This window comes from Peromyscus californicus, unplaced genomic scaffold, assembly GCF_007827085.1.
Source record: "Peromyscus californicus insignis strain IS unplaced genomic scaffold, ASM782708v3 Scaffold_6__1_contigs__length_162567912, whole genome shotgun sequence".
Classification (NCBI taxonomy): Eukaryota; Metazoa; Chordata; class Mammalia; order Rodentia; family Cricetidae; genus Peromyscus; species Peromyscus californicus.
The window spans coordinates 162,088,984-162,095,456 of NW_026294584.1; positions in this window are offsets into that span (position 1 = coordinate 162,088,984).

Genomic DNA, 6,473 nt, shown 5'->3' on the forward strand with positions numbered 1-6,473 from the left:
CTTTATTCCATTTCTTAATCTATTTATCTCCTTGCTTAGCTTGCTCCTTATAAATCTTCATTAGAGTTACCACTAATAACCACATGACAGAGTCTATACTAGGCTGTTTAGAGATTTCCTTGTTCTGGTGGAAGCTCCACCTCAGCCCTTGACACCCTGGCATCCTTATACCCAGAGTCTGGAATTTTCTGGTGGAAGATTCACCTCCCCTCCCCTCCCCCATCTCTTTCCCCAAACTCGCCCCTTCAAAGCCTGCCAAACACAGCTCCTCCCCCAGAGAGGCTCAAGACCACTCCCACAGGATATTTAGGCTGCATCCCAGAAAATAGACATGTGGTTTTCTGGTCTCTCATTCCCGTTTCCTCTTTGTGGGGCTAGAGAATCATCCAGGAACGCTTTACCCATTAAACTGGCACTTTTTCTAATTCATTCTGGTTTAGTATAATTTGGATTGCTGCATCAGCACAGAGGCTTATGGGGGGGTGGTGCAAAAAAAAAAAAAACATCATCTGGAGGTCCCACCGAGAGGGAGTTGATTTTTCCCCCACTGGCTGGGGGCCACATGGTGGGAAAACACCCCTCTCCCTAACACCTGCTCTCCACCAAACTAAGATCTGCTTTCAATGGGTGAGCTGTCCTTTCCAAGTCATTGCCTAAGAGGCTCAGGTTCTCTTCATCTTTCAGGGTATCCTGCCAAAGATGCGGCTGCACCAGGCCCCTGACCTGTTCCAGAGCAAAGGGCTGCCTTTGTTCCATGGGACCCCTTCTCCAGAAGATGTTCTGTTGAAGGGAATTCCTTCCCACCCCCCGTTTTTTTGACCCAAGACCTACCACAGTGGATGCATTGTGCTAGGCTTTTGGTTCCTGGCATAGACTTGTGAAATGGGCACTTGCAATTTGAAGCTGGATCCCCAAACCCCCTTGGGCTGTCTTTTACAAAATCTATTCAAATTGGGACTAATTAATATACCATCTGTCTTGAACACTTGATTTCTCTGAGCACTAAGGTCTGGCCATAATACCCCCTTGATAACCAAACAAGATGGCCTCAGGAGGGAACCTTAAAATTTTCCATCTTCTGCAATCTTGAAAATTTTTGTCAGGGCAGAGATAAATGGACAGAACTACCCTATGTCCATGGTTTTTGAGTTCTGCATTCCAGCCCTCCCTACAGCAGCCAGTGTCTCACAGCACTGGTCTTGTTGGCTAGGGTCATGGCACCTCCAGATTTCTGCCTATATGGGAACTGGGACCCTGAAAATTCTGCCCTGACTGTGGAGCCAGAGACACTGGCTCCTCCCTCACTTCCCAGACATTGGCCAAATCCCTCCTCCTTACCCACCTTCCTATCCCCCCCCCCCCCCCCCCCCCCCCCCCCCCCCGCACTGCTCCTCCCTAGCCTCCAATGCTTCAACCTACATCCTGGTCCCCTTCTACACACTGGCCTAATGCCCCCGAATTTTCCCCAGTTTCTTCTCATACTCGGTCTCACCAGACTCTTGCCTTCCTCTGCCCTCTGAGAGGTAGCTGGGGCCAACAGAATTGTCCCAGTCCACACACCCTTCTCCCTTCAGGACCTCTCACAAATAGAAAAGCAATTGGGTTCCTTCTGTTGCTAATCCTTCTGTTTATATCAAGGAGTTCTGTTGTCTGTCCCAGGCCTACAATCTGACCTGGCATGACTTTTATGTGATCCAGGCCTCCACCCTCACTCCTGAGGAATGAACTCAAGTTCAGGCAGCAGCTAGGCAGTATGCAGACCAAACCCACCTAGTGGACAATACAGTCCCTGTGGGTGACATGGCGGTGCCAGCTACAGAACCCCACTGGGATTTACCAACCAGGTCAAAACGGCCACCAGAGAAGAGGCCTCATGGTTCATTGCCTCCTCCAAGGCATGGAAATGGTCTTGGACAAAGTTGTTAATTTTGATAAACTCCAAGAGATTACACAGCTAGCTGACAAAAACCTGGCTATTTTTCTGAACCAGTTACAGGAGACTGGTGTGGGATGGTCTGTATGTCAAGTGTGTTGCTGATTGGTCAATAAATAAATCACTGATTGGCCAGTGGCTAGGCAGGAAGTATAGGCAGGACAAGGAGGAGAATAAAGCTGGGAAGTGGAAGGCTGAATCAGAGGACACTGCCAGCCACCACAATGACAAACAGCAATGTGAAGATGCCGGTAAGCCACGAGCCACGTGGCAAGGTATAGATTTATAGAAATGGATTAATTTAAGCTATAAGAACAGTTAGCAAGAAGCCTGTCACGGCCATACAGTTTGTAACCAATATAAGCTCTCTGTGTTTACTTGGTCGGGTCTGAGCGGCTGTGGGACTAGCAGGTGAGAGAGATTTGTCCTGACTGTGGGCCAGGCAGGAAAACTCTAGCTACAGGAGACCATGGTTCAATATACTCGCCTTGACCCAGCCTCCTCAGCGGGAGCCATGGTCCTGGCCACCCACTTCATTTCTCAGTCAGCATCAGATATTAGAAAAAAATTTAAAAATGCTGAGGAGGGGTCCCCAAACTCCTCTACAGGAATTGGTGAAAATGGCTTTTTAAAGTTTTTAATGTGGGAAAGAGAGATGGCTCAGCAGTTAAGAACACTGACTGATGTTCCAGGGGACCCAGGTTCAATTCCCTGGCTGTGAAGTGTTTGATCACACCAGGAAAAAAAGTTTTAAATGCTCGAGAAGAGATAGCCAAGTTATCCAGACAGACAAGGCTACAACAGAAGGCTATGCTCCAAGCCCAAGCTTAGCAGCTGTTCTGAGGCCACCAGGGCCCCCACAAGGGGGACAAAGGAAGTTGGCCACAAGGCTCCATCCTGCTGGAGCTCAGCCCAAGCCAACTCCACCAGAAGCCTGCTTCAAATGCAGCAAGCAGGGTCACTAGTCATGGTATTACCCTGATCCCCAGCCGCCCAGGAGGCCATGCCCTGTCTGCCGACAGCCTAGACACTGGAGATTTAAATGCCCTGGTGCGTGCTCATCCTTTATGCCATACCACAGAGGTCCGGCCTCACCAACACCATCAACTGAGACCCTACCAGCCTTTGAACTCCTAAGCCTGGCAGAGGACTGATGCAGCCTAGACTTGGTGCCTCCCATTGCCCTCTATGAGCCTAGGGTGATGCTGCAGGTAGTTGGGTAAGTCCATTGACTTTCTATTGGACATGGGAGCTACCTATTCTGTTTTGAGATCTCACTCAGGTCATATAGTTCCCTCACCAATTTCTGTCATGGGAATGGACAGGACCCCTTCCTTTCCACTTAAAACTGGACACTTCCCTGCATTCTTGCAGGGTGATTCTATTCACACTCTTTCTGGTCATATCTGCTTGCTCTGCACCTCTGCTTGGTCACAATATCCTCAGCTGCTTTTGGGCCACACTCACCTTGGCCATCACACTCTCCTGAGTATTTCACAGGTCCATTCACAGGGGCCCTCCAGATATGTCAGCCTCTGTACTAGCTTTGAGGACATCAACCTGGTGAGGATTGGTAGGGTCATGGGGCTCCTGTTGAATGCTCTCAACATCTCCTGGAAGCTTCACATTCCCACAATCCTCAGGAAAGGTTTAGAAGGTCAATGGACTCATCAAACAACAGCTCATCAAGCTCTCCATTGAACTCAGGTTATCTTGGCCCTCCCTTCTCCCATTGCCCTTACCCACCTCCGGGCCACCCCATGCTCTACTACAGGTCTGAGCCCTCTTGAGCTCCTTTAGGGAAGGCCCTTCCTCCTCAATCACCACCTCCTGGCCCAAACTCCCCCACTGGCTGGGTACCTCCTCTACTTCTCTCTTCTGAGGTCCCTTCTCCATTCACATGCGGACTGCTATCTCCCTGTCCCAATACCAACAGACCCAACTGCCCCTGAGCCTGCCCAATGCTCCCCAGGGGACAGAGTACTCCTCAAACAGCTAGTTCCTACATCTCTTGAGCCCCGATGGACAGGACCTTATTGTAGATGTAACCAACTGTCTTATTAAATAAGAAACACATAGCCAATTCAGAGAAGAAAGCCAAGAGGTCAGAGCTAAGAGTCTTACCCTTCCTGCTTCAGCAAATCCTCTTCAGCCAAGAGAGCTCTCCGAAAGGGGCCTACTTCCTGTGTGTTTGTCTTTATATAGTCTTTCTGTTCTGCCTTCTCATTGGTTGTAAACCCAAACACATGACTGCCTCATCACTGCCTGTCTGTAGAGACTTCCAGGTCTTCTATGGTTGGGATTGAGATTAAAGGCATGTGTCTCCAATGCTGGCTGTATCCTTTTACACCTTATACTATGATTCTCACCACCCCCTCGGCTGCCAAGCTCCTGGGACATCCATGCTGATATCATCTCTCCAGGCTCAAGCGGGCACCTATTCAGGATGGTCTGTCCAGCAGCTGGTACCCTCCACCCTCCAGTTTTCCAAGATGTCCCAATGAAGGGCCTATCTGCTCTTCTGCCCTGTGTGCTCATCTTTGCAGTACAACTAGGGTAAATGTTAATAATCTACTTTTTCCTAGAAACTTGCCTTCTCTTCGTCCTCAAGAAACAGATACCTAAGGTCTCCAGGTTGACAACTGGATGCTCCTCCACTCACACCTCCTGCTGAATATGAGCCCACCAACTCCCAACTTCCCCTTTCCCCATGTCACTCCAGGCCCACAGGAAGTAGCCAGACTTGAACTGGTGCCCCTATACCCAAAGAGTCTGGAATGTTTTGGGTGGGAGCTCCATCTCAACTCCTGGCACCCTGGTGTCCTCATACTCAAAGAGTCTGGAATGTTCTGGTGGAAGCTCCACCTCAGCCCCTGACACTCTGGCATCCATATATCCAGAGTCTGAAATGTTCTGGTAGAAGATTCACCTCAACTCCCCTCCCACATCTCTTTCCCCAAGCCTGCCCCTTCAAAGCCCGCCAAACACAGCTCCTTTCCCAGAGAGGCTCAAGACCACTGCTACAGGGTATTTAAGCTGCATCTCAGAAAACAGACACGTGGTTTTCTGGTCTCTCGTGCCCATCTCCTCTCTGGGAGGCTGGAGAATCACCTGGGGATGCTTTATCCATTAAACCGAGGCTTTTTCTAATTTGGTCTGATTTGGTCTAATTTGGATTGCTACATTGGCAGAGAGGCTTATTGGGGTGCAAAAAAACTTATCATTCTTCTGCCAACAGAATTAATCCAAAACTCTACTTTAGCCTCAGGCAGACTCTTTGGACAAGGCCCCAAAGTAGCCCACATTTCATCACCAAAATCTCTCAAGAATGATCTCTAGGTTACCTATTAATATTCTTCATCTCTGCAACCTCTTCAGCAAGGCCCCCAAGTTCATCAAGTCGCACTCAGCACCACTGTCTTCCATGCTCCTACCAGCATGGCCCAGTAAGCAGCACTTAAAGCATTAAACCCACTTTTCTTCTAATCCACAGTCCCAAGGTCCATATTCCTTCAAATAAAAGCATGGTCAGGCCTATCACAACAATACCCCCATTCCTGGTACCAATTCTGTCTTAGGGTTTCTATTATTGTGAAGAGACACCATAACTATGGCAACTCTTATAAAGGAAAACATTTAATTTGTGTGGCATACAGTTCAGAGGTTCAGTCCATTATCATCAGGGTGGGACATGACAGTGTGCAGCCAGACATGATGCTGGAGAGGTAGCTGAGAGTTCTTCATTTTACAGAGGCAACAGGAAATTGTCCGTCTCACTGAATGTGGCTTGAGCATATATGAGACCTCAAAACTCACCTCCACAGTGACACACTGCCTCCAACAAGACCACACAAACTCCAACAAAGCCACATCTTTTAATAGTGTGCCAGTCGCTTTGGGGCCATTTTTTTCCAAACCACCACAGGTTTATTATAGAAGACAGAATGAATGAGATAGAAGATTGTCTTCTGAGTAAATAAATGTGGACGAGAATTTTAAATTGTCAATAGTGGTAGTACATGCCTATAATCACTGCCTCAGCTTGGGCTACATAGTGATTTCCAGGCCAACCTGGGCAAAACTCTGCCTCAAAAAATCAGAAAAGGTGGGGGCTAGAGAGATGGCTCAGCAGTTAAGAGTATTTTCTGTTTTTTGCAGAGGACCTGGGTTTGGTTCCTAGTATCCACATGCTGGCTTACAATCATCCTGAACTCCAGTTTCTGAGTATTCAGCACTCTCTTATAACTTCTGCTGGCATCAGGCACACATGCAGTGCACACACACACACACACACACACACACACACACACACACACACACACATATATGGGATATATATGTGGGCAGAACACTCATTCACACAAAAAAAATCTTTAAAAATATAACAAAGTCACACATGGCTTCAGCATGGCATAGAAATCCAATTCTGACAAGAAAACTTCTTCAATGAAAAATGCTGAGAAAGGCTCACCACTGAAACCTAACCTGATAGAAGAATTTTGGAAATGTGTAGATATATACAAGAACCTCTTTATCTTTT